Raw genomic sequence first — 20,047 nt, 5'->3', positions numbered from 1 at the left:
TATATTCTTTATAAAAATATAATGATAGGAATTCATCTCAAATTAATGGAAGCATTGTAACAAATGATGCTGGGACAATCAGTTGGCTACTTGGATGGGGGAGGAAGGCACATGGGAAATAATTTAGAACTTCAGCTCACATTAAAATCTATATAAGTTTGTGAATGAATGAAAATCAGAAGAAGAAACAAAGGTATGTGTGATTCAGGCTTCTAGTGGAGGGTAGACTTTTATGATAAAAGAGACAGAAAAAATGTAAATAAATTGATCAATATATTTAACTACATAAAAGTAAAAGGATTTGTGTAAAAAAAACTCCACAAATTAAAAATCAAACAAAGGAACTTCTGCTTCTGGATAAGATAGAGGAACATAGACTAGATTTACTCTCTCACTTGAAATAAATAAATAGACAGAGTGTATATAAAAACAATTTTCAAGGCCCTGTGCATTAAGCAAAAGCAGACGGTAATCCTTGAGAGACATGAAGCAAATGAGATGGGCCCTATGATTGCCCCAGATTGCTGCCTTGAGAGAGTTTCTAGGCAGCAGTGCAGAGAAGATAAGCTCAGGCAGAGTCCCATAGGCTCTGTGAGCTAGGGAATGCACTATAGCAGTATTAAGAGGAAAATTCATAGTACAAATACTATATCAGATAGGAATAAAGGTCTCAAATCAATGACCTCACTTCCTATCTTAAGAAACTAGAAGAAAGCAAATTAATCTTAGAGTAAGGAGAAGAAAGGAAATAATAAAGATCAGAGCAGAAGTCAATGCAATAAAAGTCAGAAAAAAACAAGATAAAATTAATAAAACAAAAATTAGTTCTTTGATAGGATTAATAAGTGTGGCTGATCAGGAAACAAAGAGAGAAAACACAAATTATCAATATCAGGATGAGAGATGTCATCTCTAAAGAATCTAGAGATATTAAGAAGATACTAAGGAAATAGTATGAACAACTTTATGTGTCAATAAATTTCAGAGGTTAGATGAAGTGAACTAATTCCTTGAAGAACACAAATTATCGAAGTTCACTCTAAAAGAGATAGATAATCTATTCAGAGAAATTGAATCTATTCAATTTCTAATAGATATCTATTAGAGAAATTGAATTTGTAGTTAAACACCTTTCCACATGGATACCAAGGTGGGAAGGGTGGGTGGGATGAATTGGGAGATTGGGATTGAAATATACACACTACTATATATAAAATAGATAACTAATGAGAACCTGCTGTATAGCACAAGGAACTCTACTCAGTGCTCTGTGGTGACCTAAATGGGACGGAAATCCAAAAAAGAGGGGATGTATGTATACATATAGCTGATTCACTTTGCTGTACAGCAGAAACTAACACAACGTTGTAAAGTAACTATACTCCAATAAAAATAAAAATAAAAAGCCTTCCCACAAAGAAAATTCCAGTCTTGAATGGTTTCAATGGTGAATTCTGTATCAAAGAATAAATAATACCAGAGCTATATAAACTCTTCCAGAAAATTGTGCAGGAGGTAATACTTTGCAACTATGAGGCCAGCATTACCTTTATATCAAAGCCAGATAAAGATACTCTAAGAAAGGAAAACTACAGACCAATATCTCTGATGAACATAGATGAAAACAATTTAAACAAAATTTTAGCAAATTGATCCAAGAATATATGTATTAAAAAATACATCGTGACCATCATGCAAGATTGGTTTAACATTGGAAATCAACCAATACAATTCACCATATTAACAAAGTAAAAAACCAAAAGTCATCATCTCAATACATTCAAGAAAAGCATTTGACAAAATCCAACACCCATTCCTGATAAAATGTCTCAGCTAACTAGAAATAGAAGGGAATTTTCTCAATTTGAGTGAAGTACATCTAACAAAAACCTACAGCTAATATTATACTTTGTGGTGAAAGACAGAATCAATCAGAGTTCTCAGAGAAACAGAACCAGCAGGCCAGTTAGAATGACTGAGTAAATTCATTGCTAGCAGAATGGAGTTTGTAAAGATGATTAAGAATAGCTTCTGCCCTCCAGCAGAGTAAGGAAGACACTCTTTGGAGAATGTAGCATAGCCCCTCCTGCCTATCTCCTGTGTGACCCCATGTAAGGGACTGTCACCTCCATGCCCATGGAAATATCAAACAGCAAAACCTCTAGCCCATGCTGGGGAACCCCCAGCCCAGATACGCCCTCAAAGCCCCCGTCCTGTTTCGCTCTTACTTCACTCCAGAGCCTTTCTCCTTAGGGAGTCCTTTCGCTGTTTACTGTGTAAGTAATAAATTTTATTTCATATTCATAGGCACCTATGCATCATTTGTCCTGATACTTATATAAGTAACTGGGCAGGAGGGCTGGTTTATATCCCCAAGTCCCAGCACAGAACTTGGCACAAGGTTGGCTTCATAAAGATTGAATGAATAAGTGAATGTCTCTCCGTCTGGAATTTTACCTTCCCTTCCAGGCACCATGCCTCACCTTCTCAGTGTCACAGAAGAGAGGCCACCTCAGACCTAAGCCCTTCAGTTGAGCTGTCTGCCGTGGCTAAACCAGATCCTTTCAGGGACCAAGCATGCTTTAATATTTCAGTTCAAGTTTACTCTCTTCTTGTTCTAAATCACACCCAGTACATCAATTCTCCCTAGTTTAGTTCTGACTCCTTCTAGTGAGAAGAAACAGGATGATTTTAAAATAAAGAGTTCAACTCCTTCCCTGGGAATAACCCTTACAAAATATGTCTTTATTTGATTATTTGTTGACCCAAATCACAGCCTTGTGTATATGATCTGAAGGAAGCCACAAAAAAAGGGTTTTGACTAAAAGCACCATTTGCTTTGGTCTGCACACGGCAGAATTTGATTTGTGACGATCGGAATGTCAGCCCGATAATACAACTGCAATTTCTCTAGCTATTTACCTTTAAATCTCAGTATTACACTTGCTACAGATGATGTATGAAAGTAAAATATTTGCACAGTGCGTGATTCAGTCAAGAGCAGGCAGCGCCGCACCCGAGTGGGAGGGGGGTGCTTCGCTGACCTCGCCAGGAGCAACATTTTTGTAGGAGGCGAGCAAACCTCAGCGTTGTGTGTGCTCTGTGGATGTGCCCTTAGTTAGCTCACTGCCCTAGTGACAGTTATTGACAAACGCTGCTGAGTTGTGACATAATCACAGTCTCAGTTTCAGTTTGTTGAGGGGACGGGAGGCAACTGACAGGCTAGGCTGATTATTTTATTCACCACTGTTCTTCCGTGTGTTTCACGTTGTCACAGGCACCAATTTGAGGAAGTAGTTTTCCTAAATTACTGAAATTCTTAGGTTCTTTTCTATATGTCCCAAATCTCCCTCTCTCTGCCTTTTGGGAGTTCCAGCCTTCCTTTCCTTCCCTCTTTCCTGGGCTTGGGGGTACAGGTTTCCAAAATGAGGCATTTGAAATACCGTGTGTGTCTGAGGGAGGACCCTGCCTATCAGATTATGATAGTTTAAAACAGCTTGTAAAAGAAAACCCACTTGAATTTACCCCAAGAAAAGCTCATTTTGTTGCTAATTTAATTTTAGCGAAAGGCCTTATGTTGAACGTGCCCCAGGAATTTCTATAAGATCTATTTATTCAACCCAGGGGGATTATCTGACTCTTATAAGCTAATCCTCTTGAAAAGTATGTCTCAGTTCCATGAGGAAGCATGTGATATTCTTTACATTATGAGTGTTTGAGTTTGATCTGGAATAAATGAGGCCGGTAACACTCTCAGCCACCTACGCCTGCATCACTGGAGACACGTGAGCGGTCCCAGGGAGGTTTGTAGTTACTGAGATTTCTTTTGATTGTTAGAAAATCAAACAATGGATTTAATGCGATTGCCAAGTTGACATATAGAAATTGGTTGCAACAAATTCAATCAATAAATATGTATTGAGTTGCTACTGTGTGTCGGGCACTGTCATAGATGCTGAGGTGAAGATAAGGGAGCCCAGCAACAGAGAACTCTGTCCTCCGGAGCTCACGTTCAGGTGGGGAAGACAGACACGGAACAGAAGAACAGCAATATGTAACTTATATGATTAGTGATGTGAAAAGACTTCAAGCAGGGAAGAGAAATAGAGGGTTGGAGGGAGGTTGATATTTTAAGTCTTGTGGCCACAGGTGTCCTCTCTGCAGAAATGTCATTTGATCAGAGAATAGAATGAGTAGCAGGAAGTCATACAGGTGAAGGAGAAGTTTCTGGGCAAAGAGAACAGCAAGTGCAAAGGCCCTGAGGCAGAAACAAAAAGGAAGCCAGAATGGTAGGGAAGGAGTGGTGGGAAATGAGGTGGGAGAAGGAGCCTGGAGCCAGCTCATGCAGGGCCTCTTTGGTACTTGGAAGGACTGGGGCTTTGATTCTAAGTGGTGTGAGGAGCCAGTGGGTGGCTCCACAAAGGGGGAAACTGGCTCCCATTTGTATTCTAGGTCTTGTCATCTTTGTTCTGTTCTCAGTTTTGTATCATTTGCTCCCTGAGTCAGATGCATTCCCACTATTTTCATGTCTTGGCAAGCATCTGTCGATGGTTATTCACACTCCTGGGTCATAAAACAGAAGAAAACAAATACTATTCTCTTCATACTCATGATGAAGATTGAAAAGCTGGTACCAAAGACACGGCGTGCTCAGTCCTCAGGCGTGTTTGGAGATTTGGTCAATTGTTTTCTTTTTTTTCCTCTGTTTCTTTTCTGATTCTTCAAAAATACTGTCTTGGGGGAAGAAGGAAATTTCTGGTTTCTGAATAATTTTTATTTGAACCATTATATGGGCAAGCTTCTTGTTTTAAATACTTTTTTAAATTAATAAATTATTATTTAGAGTTTTAGACTGATAGCAAAATTCAGCAGAAAGGATAGACAGTTCCCATGTAACCCACTGTCCCCACAAAGACACAACTTCCCCCGCTGTGGGCATCCTCACACCACAGTGCTGCATTTGTTACAATCCACGAACTTACACTGACGTATCATAATCACCCAAAGTCAACAGTTTACATTGGGGTTCACACTTGCTGTTGCACATTCTGCAGGTTTCAACAAATGTATGACAAGTATTCACCTTTGTAGTACCATACAGATTACTTTCAGTGCCCTAAAAATCCTCTGTGCTTGGCCTGTTCATCCCTCCCTCCCACCAAAGCCCTGGCAACCACCGATCTTTTTACTGTCTCCATAGTTTTGTCTTTTCTGGAATGTCATACAGGTGAAATCATACAGACTATAGCCTTTTCAAATTGGCTTCTTTCACTTGGTAATATGCATTTAAGGTTCCTCCATATCTTTTCATGGCTTGATAGCTTATTTCTTTTTAGCCCTAAATAATATTCCATTGTCTGGATGCACCACAGTTTTTTTTACCCATTCACCTACTGAAGGACATCTTGGGTGCTTCCAAGTTTTGGCAATTATGAATAAAGCTGCTATAAACACACACGTGTGGGTTTTCGTGTGGACATAAGTTTTCAATTCATTTGGGTAAATACCAAGGAGCTTGATTGCTGGATTTTATGGTAAGAGTATGTTTAGTTTTATAAGAAACCGCCAACTGTCTTCCAAAGTAACCATACTGCTTTGCATTCCCACCAGCAAATAATGACAGTTCCTGTTGCTCACCATCTTTGACAGCATTCGGTATTGTCAGTGTTTTGGATTTTGACCACTGTAATAAAGGATAATAGTATCTCATTGTTGTTTTAATTTGCATTTCCCTAATGACGTATGATGTTGAGCATCTTTTCATATGTTTATTTGCAATCTATATATCTTCTTTTGTTGAGGTGTCTGCAAATCTCTTTTTACATAAGATATTTATTGTTAAAATTGTGGATAAAACAAGTTATTATTATTATTATCATTATTGCATCCCCTTTTCATGGTGACCCGTTCTATATATTGAGATGAGAGCTCCATTTTGATTGTTTTCCAAATGACACCAGTGACAAGATTTTCCGTCATCAAAATTTTAAATAGGATGAGGGGGTAAAGATATATTATTATAAGTAACCCTTCATACAATCATATGTATTTGTTAGTGAAAATAATTACTCATTTATTTAATAAACATGAGTGGTTTCTGTGTACAATACTCAGTCATTTATATGTATGTATATATATATTTTTTTAATGCTTATAATAGCCCTTCATGGTATGTTTTATTATTCCCACTGTGCAAATGAGAAAATACCAGGCCTTATATAAATATTTTTCCATTGTATGTGACAGAAAACTTTAATTTAAATGTGTTTGATAAAAAAAATGGGAATATATTGGTTTATGTAACTTTAGAAACAAGAGCTAGAGAATATGTCAGGTAGGGCTTGATTCAGGGCCTTAATGATATAGTCACTATCCAATTTATTCTCTCCATTTCTCAGAACTACTTCCCCAGTGCTGGCTCCATTCTCGGGCTCTGCATGGTGCCAAGAAGGTCGCAGCAACTCCAACTTGTATATGTGGAGGTTACTGCCCTCCACAAGTCTCTTCCTCATTGCTCAAGCTGAAGACTTGGGGTAAAGTCAGATGAGACAAACCAGCTTGGCTTGAGTCACATGCTTTTTTATTTGGGTACATTTTGTCCCCCCGGGTGCTGCTGTTCGATCTCTGTCTTCATGAAAAAGCAGTCTAGAGAGCAAAGACAGACATTAACCCATAATCATTCAGATACAATGACCTTGTTACACATTATTGTAAACACTATGAAGCAAAAAAGTAGGATGCTCTAAGGCCTGGGTTGTCAAATGATGGCCTGTGGACCCAATCTGGCCCACTGCCTGTTTTTATAAATAAAGTTTTATTGAAACACAGCCACGCTCATTTATTCAGGTATTGTCTACAGCTGCTTTCCACTACACTTGCAGAGTTGAGCAATTGCTACAGAGACCAAATGGCCAGCAAAGCCAAAAACTTTATAGACAAAGTTTTCTACATCAGCTCTAGCACATCTCACAGAAGGAATCTAAATCTCAGGGATCAGGGAGGTCTTTCTGAGAAACTGACATTTAGGGTGAGACTGAAGGTTGAAAATGATCTGGCCAGGCAAGTTTGTGAGGTTGAGGCAAAGTTGGGGGAATCTATGTAGTTCCAGAAAGAAAAGGCAGCATGAATGAAGATCTTGAATCAGCAGGGTCTTGGCCCACTTGAGGAAAGGGGTGACGGTCTTCATGGTTAAGGCATGGTGAGGGTGGGAGTGCTTGAAAAGTGCTGCAGTCGAGGGCAGTGGGCGTCGGGGCAGAAGTCAGATCATGCCTTGGAAGCCAAGCTAAAGTATCACAGAGGAATTCACAGAAGGGCCTTAAGCAGGGATAAGATACAGTCAGATTGGTGTCTTGAGAACATCATTCTAGCTGCTGTGTGGAGATTAGATAGGGAAGGGAGAGGAAGACAAGAAGAAATAGGGAGAGCAGTTGGGAGGCTATGGCCATGGTCTGGGAAAAAGATGATGGTACTTGGACTATGAGAATGACAGTGAAAATGGAGCGATGGATACAGGATATAGTTAGACTTGGTGTTTGCTTAGATGAATGTTGTGGAGGGAAGTGGGTGCAAAAGGGTGAAAGCAAGTCATTTGCTTAGCGGAGACACTGGAAGATGAGTAGATTTGGGAGTGACAAAGACAAGAAGTGAAGAAAATGACATCCCAATCTGAGTTTCTAAGCAAGTCATCAATGAGATGAACCCTCATTAACAGGTCAGTTTAGTGCCCAAAACAAACAATATAAGGTAGATAATCTTGAAGACAATCTGTTCTTGAAGGTTTTGTAGAGACTCTGAGATATTCTTCCCAAAAATCACTAGGACCTGAGGCAGAGTTTATCTAAACACCTTTATGCTGCGTCAGTGTTCTCTAATATGTCGTGGGAAGTTGGGTGATTGTACATTCCATTTCTTTTCTACTACACCCAAGGTGTTCTCATGACACTACACACATGAAGAGACAAGGCTAACTCCAAGTTGAAATGTCCTTGAAAGGATATGAGGTTTGCAATTTTTAAAAAGCCAGGTACCTACTCTAATAGTAATTGACACATATGAGAGTTTTTAGGTTTCCTTCTAAATAGAACATTCTGTGACAATGGAGGTACTAGGCAAGGTGAGAAGAGATGCCCTAAACGATTTTTTCAAAGGTCATGGTGATTTTCTGGTCTGTCCCCAAATAACTCAAGCATTCTGCTTCACTTTAACCAAGATTTATTCCAGCATCAGCTAATTTCATGAGCTGGTAGAAATAAAAGTATCAGTAATCTTGCAACCCTTAAGTCAGATAACACAATTCCATTCATTGGGGCATGAATGAATGGCTTGTTCAATTTGCCTCAATATATCATCTCCATCTGAGCGTTGTTTTTCTCCCATCTGCTCTCTTGATTCCTTTTCTCTTTCTTCAGCTCCACAAAGTGCATCACTGTGTTTACACTGCTTTACCCTGCTGAGAGTCACAGAGACACAGGAAGAGGAAGCTGTGGGACGCTGAGTCTTCTGTGTGTCATCCTGAAATTAGAGGACCACTACTGGATTGGCATCCCTAACAAAAACTCGGATTTATCCCAGACTCTTCACACTTAAGGATGCAATTGAGTCACGTAAGATTTCTATGCCATCCATTTATTTTTATCCGCTATGGTCGTTGTGATGATTAATTTTATATCAACTTGACTGGGCTAAGGGATGCCCAGATAGGTGGTAAAACTATTTACTGGGTGTGTCTGTGAAGGTGTTTCTGGAAGAAATTAGCATCTGAATTGATCAACTGTGTAAAGAAGATGGCCCTCCCCAGTGTGAGTGGGTATCTTCCCATGTGTTGGGGCCCGATTAGAACAAAAAGGCAGAGGAAGGACGAATTTGCTCTCTGCTTGAACTGAGACATTCATCTTCTGCCCTCAGACATTGGTAGCGCTCCTGTTTCTCGGGCCATTGGAACAGGACACGTGCCATTGGCTCCTGTGGTTCTCTGGATTTGGGGTTTAGGTTGGATCTACACCACTGGCTTCCCTGGGCCTCCAGCCTGCAGGCAGTAGATCAGGATACAGGACAGTTGTCAGAGGGGAGGTAGACATGCTGGAGACAAACGTCCCACTCCACACATTTTGCCATCAGTGGGTCCTGCCAGAATGTAGTCTACGCATGGATTTGTCACTGCAAAGATTCTGACACTCCTGGCCAGAATGGAAATTACAATAAGGAAGGAAAGAATTTGCAAAGAAATTGCGAGTGACAAAAGTCAGTCTGTTCACAGCAAGAAAAAGGTACCCTGGTCCCAGTCTGGAGGGCACTTAGGGACGAGTGGAAAAGGGTTGCATGAGAGGCCCCAAGGTGGGTGGGTCGGGATCAGAGGCCCCAAGGTGGGTGGGTCGGGATCAGAGACAAAGGGCAGAGTGAACAGGACAGAAACTGAGGTGGGCAGGTGTGCTTGATTACCAACGACTTCCGTAAAGCGAGTCCCAGGAGGCGGCTGGTTGGGAAGGGGTCCCATGCACCTGGCCCCCTAGTGTCCCAGTTTCCAGTCTGGGGGCCAGAGGAGGAGGGCACACAGCAGGATCACTGCTGAAGCAGAGCTAAAGGAAACAAAGTCAAACCACACCTCTCGGCCTTTCTTGGGGCTCCTCAAACCTCCCTGTGCTTAAGAATACAGATTCGGGGTGTGGATCCCCAAAATTTTGATTCAGTAAGTTTAGGGGTGGTTGTAGGCAGGAATCTGCATTTTAACGCTGGCTCCTGATAATGTTGGTGCGGGGGGACCACAACCCCACACTTACGAATCACTTAGCATGTTAGGCTGGAGAGGAACACTGAGAAAGCATCGGGCCTCTTCAAGGGAGGGCTGGGGAACAAAGCGCGCTTAGCCCGTGCGTCGTGCACAAAACTGGGTCGTTTCCCTGGCCCAGAATGTACCCCTTGGTTGGGTTTGTCACTGCTGAGGCTCTGACCCTCCCGACTGGAGTGGAAAATCTCCATGCATGACGGCTCTGCCCGGGGTGAAGAAACGTGGTGTGGACCAACTGCTTCCTTTCGGCTATGGGAACAGTCCTCTGCTGAGCTTCCGTCCCAGCACCGGACTGCTCTGAGGGCATCCCATTCAGAATTGAAGTCCCTGGCACTGTACTTGTGAAACCCAGGACATTAGCACCGGGCATGTTTCGATTTTATTCTTTGCTTTTCTTGGCAAAGCCCCTTCAGACGAGAGTAGTCAAGATGAAAGCATTTCGAAGGCACTTACACAATAATCCTGTCACTCGTGGACTTTGAAAACCGATCCGCTTTTCCTCAGGATATGACAAGCCAGAGTGTGACCCATTAACGGTTGTCAAAGCCTTGGCCAGAGCCTGGAGGGTCCTCCAACTCGAGCCAAACCCCTTTAAAACCAGCCCTCAAAACCCTTGTCTCGGAAGTGGCCACTACTGCCCCCACCCCCATACCCACCTGACCATCTCTTATTCACCATGTGCTTTTCAGAAGACAGTGCCAACCAGCGTCCTGTAATGGATCTCACTTGTGAGTCAGTGAACACAATTTCAATCAGTTTCTGCAGATGAAAATGTTAATAACTGACTTTCTCCCTACATGGAAACACACATATACACACACTCACCTCCCGCCAGCCCAGTGAACATTAGATAATGAAAACAAACAGAAAACTCCTAGCAATATTTTTTTTGTTACCTTCGACATCTTCGCTGAAACTGTCATTGCAAGCTAGTACTTGCCTACATACATCTAATAATTTTCCTTTTGAATTGCACCAGGAGCCACCAGCAAATGATCATTTTTTACGTATAGGAGGAAGTCAAAATAGATTCTCTTTTCAGGCTTTAATCAGAAGCATAAAGTTGATCTGGGCTAAAGGCAGCTAGCACATTCTTCCCAAAGAGTGTCTGTAGCAGCTGGCTTCCCCTGGAGTCATCGGCATTAAAAAGTCAGGATGGAAAAGGCAGGCAGGATGTCCAGAGGTAGGGAGGACGCGTTCCGGGGTCCAGGTGTCTGTTAAAGCAACGTCATCTTCCAGTGAGAGTAGAACTTGTGACCCATTCAGAACTGGCCTCCCCAGTTATTATAAAACCCTCAGTCTTCGGACCAATTAAACTGTGTTATAAACACATTTTGAGTTCACAGTGTCCAGAGTTGAGCCCTCAACACATACATCACTACTATTTGGCCTTTACCTCCTCCTAAACTACCCCCACACACTGCCTTTTTTTCTCTTGCTTCTCTGAGCTGATGGTGGATGTATTATGAGGGCTCTAAGAAATATTAGGCTTTATTTTGGGCCGATCTTTTAAATTTTTCCTCTGACCTTATTTGTCCTTTTGGCTTAGATCTGGACATACCTCTGAGATACACGTGCATTTACCTGTTGATCTGAAGCCTATTCTCACTCTTCAGTGAGAGAGACCACTGAGTGTTTGTTTTCTCAAACACCAGCCCCGTGCGCCGAGGATGGCTCATGGGAAATCACCGGCTCTCAGAAGCCTGCTCATCACACCGGCTCCCAGAGGGATACCTTGGATCCTGAGAGCCACGTAGGTTTTCCAGGATCCCTGCTCCCACCTTGAGGGGCTTGCCCAGAACAGGTACTCCAGAAATACATGATGTAAGAATGTACAAAACTAGTCCAGTTCTCTCAGTGAGAAGAGAAAGAAACAGATTCAGACAAACAGAATTTTGCCACCCAGATAGTCGGTGGCAAAAATGGGAACTGGGTAGTGGTCTTTCCAAATATCATTTTGCAGGTGGAAACACCCCATATTTAGTGGCCTACAAATAACTAAAAAAAATGAAACTCAAACTTTTATACTCAAACTATAAAATTCGTAAATAACGGGCCAACATTCTGCTTCTGTATTTTTTTAAGAATTTTTTTTCCCTTAATAAAAAATATGACACACTCACTAAAAAAATTGGAAACATCCAAAGATCAGAAAGAAGGGAAGAAAATCAGCTTTAAATTTAGAGTCTCAAAGAAATCCATTGTCAACCTTTTGATGTATTCAAACCCAATCTTTACTTTTGTATGTCTTTTCTTTATAAAAAATACTTTAAAAAAATACAACTGTAGTAATAATGTGATTTTGTGTACTTTTATTTGTTTTTGGCTTTTTATCCTTTTCCCCCAGTTATTATAAAATCTTTGTAAACATATAGGGCTGTATAATTTTTCAAATAATTGGTACAATAAAAAAAATCCCTATGATTCAATTTTAGGCTGTTTCCAAGACTTCCTTATTGTAAATATTATTGCCATGAATATCTTTGGGAAAAGGGGCGGTTTTCATTTTGGAATTTTTTTCTCTTAGGATAGGTTTCCAATAGTAGAATGACTGGATCACTATCAAGTTCATTTTCAAGGCTCAGGTTGTATGTTGTTTTGCATAGGTAATGCACATTGCCAAATTTTTGTCCAAGAGAAAAGTATAAATATACATGTTCACTAGCAATATATGAGGGACTATTTCATCATACCTTGATGAATGCTTTTTAATCACTTAAAGATATTTCCTAAAGTAAAAATTGATATTTTTAACTTGTTTTAATTCCCATTTCCTCAATTCTTTGTGAAATTGAACATTTTCTTAAAGCAGTAGTTATATTTTTGTTATTTTTTAAAAACAGTATATGACCTTTGCCCATTTATCTTTTGGACTGTTAGTATTTTTCATGTCAATATACACAAGCTTTTTATCTATTATAGATGTGATATGATTACCATATTTGCTATAAATATACTTTCCTAGTTTTGCTTGTTTTTAAAAAAAGCATGCATACAATAAATGCCACACAAATTGATCAATTTTGACCTATATTTTCAACATAGTCAAGATAATGAACTTATCCATAACCCCTAAAATTTTCTCAAACCCCTTCATTTCCATCTCCAGGTGATTACTGACCTGCCTTCTGACACTGTAGATTAGTTCGCATTTCCTGGAGATTTATATTCATGGGATCATATAATATGTCCTCTTGTTTGTTTTCTTTCATTCAGTATTACTGTTTTGTGATCCATCCATGTTGCTGTGTCTATCAATAGTTCATTCCTCTCTTTTTGCTAAGTAGTATTTCATTCTATGGATATACCACAATTTGTTTATTCATTCATCTGTGGATGGACATTTTGGTTGTCTCTAGATCTTGGCTATTAAAAATAAATCTGCTGTGAACCTGTACAGGTACTCCTATGGATACGCTTTCATTTCTCTTGGGTAAATACCCACTAGTAGAATAGCTAGATCATATGGCAGATGAGCAGTTAACATTTTCAGAAGCTGCCAAACTGCCTTGCACGGGTTCTTCCATTTGACGTTCCCACCACGGTACTAGAGGTCCAATTCCTCTTCCTCCTTACCAGCACTTGGTACAGTCACCTTTTTAATTTTACTCATTCTAATAGGTAAGTAATGGTATCTCATTGTATCTTTAATTTGCACTTCCCTAACGTCTAATGATGTTCAGCATCTTTTCATGTGCTTATTTGCCATTGTGTTTCTTTGTTGATGAAGTGTCTTTCCAAATCTCTATTGCTGAAACTCTCTGTTGAATACTTCAGTTTAGACATTTCAGTTTGTTTCTTTTTCTTTACGGTTACTATTTCTTTATTAAGTTTCTCATTTCGCTCATGTATTGTTTTCCTGATTTAATTTAATTGTCTGTGTTTTCTTGTAGCTCACTGAGCTATTGGGTTGGCCAAAAGGTTCATTCTGGTTTTTTCCGTAAGATGGCTCTAGTAGATGCCAAATAAGATGACTTATTTGTCTTTAATTTCATTCAAAACAATTTTGTTAGATTGTATGTGACAGCTGTTGCATCAGCATGCATTTAAAAAAGGACTTATCAAAATTGGTGAATTTTTATGTAGCCACTTTAATATTGAAAATGGAAGAAGAAAAGCAACACTTTTGGCATATTATGCTTTATTATTTCAAGAAAGGTAAAAACACAACTGAAACGCAAAAAAAAGATTTATGCAGTGTATGGAGAAGGTGCTATGACTGATCGAATGTGTCAAAAGTGGTTTGCGAAGTTTCGTGCTGGAGATTTCTCGCTGGACGATACCCCACAGTCTGGTAGACCAGTTGAAGTTGAGAGCCAACAAATCGAGACATTAACTGAGAACAATCAACGTTATACCACGCGGGAGATAGCAGACATACTCAAAATATCCAAATCAAGTGTTGAAAATCATTTGCACCAGCTTGGTTATGTGAATCACTTTGATGTTTGAGTTCCACAAAAGTCAAGAGATAAAAACCTCTTGACCGTATTTCCACATGTGATTCTCTACCTAAATGTAATAAAAACGTTCTGTTTTTAAAGCAAATTGTGATGGGAGATGAAACGTGGATACTGTACAATAATGTGGAATGGAAGAGGTCATGAGGCAAGCGAAATGAACCCCCACCAACCACACCAAAGGCCAGTCTTCTTCCAAAGAAGGTGATGTTGCATATATGGGGGGATTGGAAGGAAGTCATCGATTATGAGCTCCTTCTGGAAAACCAAACGATTAATTCTAACAAGTACTGCTCCCAGTTAGACCAACTGAAAGTAGCACTTGATGAAAAGCATCCAGAATTAGTCAACAGAAAATGCATAATCTTCCATCAGGATAACGCAAGACCAGGCAAAAACTGTTACAGCTTGGCTGGGAAATTCTGATTCATCCACCGTATTCACCAGACACTGCACCTTCAGATTTCCATTTATTTTGGTCTTTACAAGATTCTCTTAATGGAAAAAATTTCAATTCCCTGGAAGACTGTAAAAGGCACCTGGAACAGTTCTTTGGTCAAAAAGATAAAAAGTTTTGGGAAGATGGAATTATGAAGTTGCCTAAAATGGCAGAAGGTAGTGGAACAAAAGTGTGAGTATATTGTTCAATAAAGTTCTTGGTGAAAATGAAAAATGTGTCTTTTATTTTTACTTAAAAACTGAAGGCACTTGTTGGCCAATCCAATACTTTGAGATGATGATTTCGAATTCTTTGCTAGAATATTCACCAATCTTCATTTCTTTGTGCTCCACCAATGTAGTTTGATTTCATTCCTTTGAAGGTGCCATGTTTCCTTGTGTCTCTGTGTTCCTAGAAGCCTCCTGTTGCTGTCACCAGCTCCAGTTTTTAGTGACTGGCTTCAGGGAAGAATGACCTTCACTAGTCAGCCCAGCTAGAGATTCTGGGGTATCTAAGGTATTTTCTATGGGTCTACCAGCTCTGTTCCTCTTCCCTCTAAGGGGGAAGTCTTAGGACTGTGTGCCTTCTCTTGATCCCGAAAAGCCAGACTGGGTGCTCCAGTTCATGTTCCCTAAGGCAGTACCCTGAAGTTTCAAGGCTGTATGCCCAGTCCAGTCCAGCTGAGTCCAGTCGGCTGCTGACATCCATCCCTACTACCGAGATCTGTGTGCTGTCAGCGGGGCCTCACATAGATCATTTGCAAGGGCATGTAGGGTGCCATGCACAGGGGCATGCAGGGTACATTGGCTGATCGGGGGTTCTGCAAGCAGGTTGTCCTGAAGGGTTCATGGACAGGCCTCTTGGTAGAGTCTGCAAGCCAGTGAGAAGGACTGTGGCCAGACTTTTGAGATCCACGTGCTGGTTGTTGTGAATTCCCATCCCCTCTCTCTCTGCCCCTAGCTGTTCCTGACTGCCCCCAGATGATGTAGCCCTGCTGATCCCCTGCAGTGTTCTGCATGGGGCAGGATGGAAGTGGGCCTCCTAGGGATCATGCTACAAGCATGGGGAAGCCAAGTGCTCACTTTGCTCTCATTTTCCCCCATGGGAGAAATCACAGGCTTAGGGTCCTCTTTTGGCACCAAGCTGTGTCACCTTTGGGAAAGGATGACATGGGTAAAATACAACTGGTCTTTCTACCCTCTTCAATGCATCCACTCTCAGATTTCTTACTGGACTTGTTTCACTGCAAAAGGGGAAAACTAGCAATGAACATCTTCCATACAGGAGAACATTTCCTAATAAATCCATGTAGCTAGAACTCTGAAAATTCCCAAATGTTATACATTAATAATAGTAATGGCCATGAGCAAATATTCATACATACAACCATCTGCCAGTGTAAGCTGAAGCCAACCTATTTTAAAAGTAGCGGTGAGCTTTACTATATGTTTATTTATCTGAGGGAAAGTATCTTAACCCAGCATACTGCCTGTATGTTTTAACTTATCCTGGAATTGCTTTTGCTAGCCAACTATTCTTCAGCTAAAGTTTTATTGTTCCCTTTTAATAATAGCCCAAGCAACTATTCTTTATTTTTTTAATGTAAAGTCCTGGAACTTAACAAGCTGATCAAATGATAAAGACATCTTTTGCTTCTTTCTGTACCTCTACCTTCTTCTAGGTCTTTCTGCTCTCCAATTCTTAATGAGTGTGTTATCTAGAACACCAATCCAATAAAGGTCTTCATAAACCAAGAAAAGGATAAACTTGTTTCTTCTCTACACTGTTAGTCTCTGAGCACAGCGAGACTATTAAGAGCCTTCCTACTGGGAAAAGGTCATGTGGTAAGGCCCACACACTGGCCGTGAACTTCTTGTTTCTGAAGAATGTGTCCATGGTGCTGATAGTCATCTATCTGAGAAGACAACTTCCCATCTCCTATCTCATCACCAGTAAAGCTCTGAACCTAAAGATGATGCATGGTCAGGGGCTGCCACACTGTGGACCATGTACAATCCACATAAGCAGAGATTAAAATAAGCTAGGCAACTAGACACATCTCTGAATGTATCTCTTTCTCTCCTCAACACTGGCCATCAGTAGCAAGTAATAGATTTTTGTGTCTTAGCTTTGACATCCCAAATCCTTATTCACAGTTTAATTCCCGGACCATCAAGGAAAAGGGGAAAAAACTTTGCAGGCCCTCTGTGTTATGGGCTGAATGTTTGTGATCTCTAAAACTCATATGTTGAAATATAAACCCCAATGAGATGGTATTTGAAGCTGGGGCCCTCAGTGATTAGGTCATGAGGGTGGAGCCCTTATGACTGGAATTTGTGCCTTTATAAAACACCAATGTGAGGACCCAGCAAAAAGACAGTCATCTATGAACCAGGACATGGGCCCCCACCAAACTCTGAATCTACCAGTATTTTGATCTTGAACTTCCCAGCCTCCAGAACTGTGAGAAATAAATGTGTCTTGTTTGAGCCACCCAGTCTACGCTATTTTTATTATAGCAGCCTGAGCTAAGCCATGCAACAAGCAGCTTTCTGGAGGCAGCAAGTTTATTCTCAGAGTACTGGATAAAAGCTCAGTGATGGAAGCAGGTGGGGAGCCTCATTCATCATTTACTCGTTGAAACCAGGCAAGTCAAATGAAGTCTCTGGACCTCAGTCTACTCATTTCTAAATGGGAATACCATCACTGGCCCTCAGGGCAGGAGTAAATTAAATTTGATAAAGTATGTAAAACCCTTGATACCAAGTCTGATACAAGATAAGTGCTCAATTGCCCCACATCAGGTTTCCCAACCTGGGGGTCCAACAATGAGAGGAGGAATTCCCAGAGAATCAGACTCTGAAGGCTAGTGGGATTTGATTGCAGGACTTCGACAGGACTGGGGGAAACAGAGACTCCATTCTTGGAGGGCACACACAAAGTAGTGTGTGTATCAAGAGCCGGGGGAAGGAGCAGTGACCCCATAGGAGACTGAACCACACCAACCTGCTAGTGTTGGAGGGTCCCCTGCAGAAGCGGAGTGTGGCTATGGCTCACCACAGGGACAAGGACACTGGCAGCAGAAGTTCTGGGAAGTACTCCTTGGCATGAGCCCTCCTGGAGTCCACCATTAGCCCCACCAGAGAGCCTGTAGGCTCCAGGGCTGGGTCACCTCAGGCCAAACAACCAACAGGGAGGGAACTCAGCCCCACCCATCAGCAGACAAGCAAATTGAAGTTTTACTGAGCTCTGTCCACCAGAGAAACACCCAGCTCAACCCACCACCAGTGCCTCCCATCAGGAAGCTGGCACAAGCCTCTTAGATAGACTCATCCACCAGAAGGCAGACAGCAGAAGCAAGAACTACAATCCTGCAGCCTGTGGAATGAAAACTGCATTCACAGAAAGACAGACAAAATGAAAAAGCAGAGGACTATGTACCAGATGAAGGAACAAGATAAAACCCCAGAAAAACAACTAAATGAAGTGGAGATAGGCAACCTTCCAGAAAAAGAATTCAGTATAATGACAGTGAAGAGGATCCAGGACCTCAGGGAAAAAAAGGATGGATGCAAATATCGAGAAGATGCAAGAAATGTTTAACAAAGACCTGGAAGAATTAAAAAACAAACAAACAGAGATGAACAACACAATAACTGAAATGAAAAATACACCAGAAGGAATCAATAGCAGAATAACTGAGGCAGAAGAAGGGATAAGTGACCTGGAAGACACGATGGTGGAATTCACTGCTGCAGAACAGAATAAAGAAAAAAGAATGAAAAGAAATGAAGACAGCCTAAGAGACCTCTGGCACAACATTAAATGCACCAACATTCACATTATAAGGGTCCCAGAAGGAGAAGAGAGAGAGAAAGATCCCAAGAAAATATTTGAAGAGATTATAGTCAAAAACTTCCCTAACATGGGAAAGCAAATAGCCACCCAAGCCCAGGAAGCACAGAGAGTCCCAGACAGGATAAACCCAGGGAGAAACACACTGAGACACATAGTAATCAAATTGACAAAAATTAAAGACAAAGAAAAAGTATTAAAAGCAACAAGGAAAAAATGACAAATAACATACAAGGGAACTGCCACGAGGTTAACAGCTGACTTCTCAGCAGAAATTCTACAAGCCAGAAGGAAGTGGCATGATATATTTAAAGTGATGAAAGGGAAGAACCTACAACCAAGATTACTCTACCCAGCAAGGATCTCATTCAGATTCGATGGAGAAATCAAAAGCTTTACAGACAAGCAAAAGCTAAGAGAATTCAGCACCACCAAACCAGCTCTACAGCAAATGCTAAAGAAATTTCTCTAGTGGGAAACACAAGAGAAGAAAAGGACCTACAAAACCAAACCCAAAAGAATTAAGAAAATACTAATAGGAACATACATATCGATAATTACCTTAAATGCGACTGGATTAAATGCTTCAACCAAAAACACAGGCTCGCTGAATGGATACAAAAACAAGACCCATATATATGCCGTCTACAAGAGACCCACTTCAGAGCCCCAGGGACACATACAGACCAAAAGTGAGGGGATGGAAAAAAGATATTCCATGCAAATGGAAATTGAAAGAAAGCTGGAGTAGCAATACTCATATCAGATAAAATAGACTTTAAAATAAACAATGTTACAAGAGACAAGGAAGGACACTACATAATGATAAAGTGATCAATCCAAGAAGAAGATATAACAATTGTAAATATTTATGCACCCAACATAGGAGCACCTCAATACATAATGCAAATGCTAACAGCCATAAAAGAGGAAATCAATAGTAACACTATAATAAAAGGGACTTTAACACCCCACTTCACCAATGGACAGATAATCAGACAGAAAATTAATAAGGAAATGAAAGCTTTAAATGACACAATAGACCAGATAGATTTAATTGATATTTAACTTAATTGATATCTAATTTAATTGATATTTAATTTAATTTAATTGATATTTATAGGACATTCCATCCGAAAACAGCAGATTACACTTTCTCCTCCAATGCACACAAAACATTCTCCAGGATAGATCACATCTTGGGTCACAAATCAAGCCTCGGTAAATTTAAGAAAACTGAAATTATATCATGCGTCTTTTCTGACCACAACACTATGAGATTAGAAATACATTACAGGGGGAAAAAAACTTAAAAAACACAAACACATGGAGGCTAAACAATATGTTACTAAATAACCAAGAGATCACTGAAGAAATCAAAGAGGAAATCAAAAAATACCTAGAGACAAATGACAGTGAGAACACGATGATCTAAAATCTATGGGATGCAGCAAAAGCAGTTCTAAGAGGGAATTTTATAGCAATACACTCCAACCTCAAGAAACAAGA

This window comes from Phocoena phocoena, chromosome 16 (genome assembly GCF_963924675.1).
Source record: "Phocoena phocoena chromosome 16, mPhoPho1.1, whole genome shotgun sequence".
NCBI classification, from domain to species: Eukaryota; Metazoa; Chordata; class Mammalia; order Artiodactyla; family Phocoenidae; genus Phocoena; species Phocoena phocoena.
The sequence above is the reverse complement of the archived record's forward strand: the minus strand, read 5'-3'. Positions refer to the sequence as shown.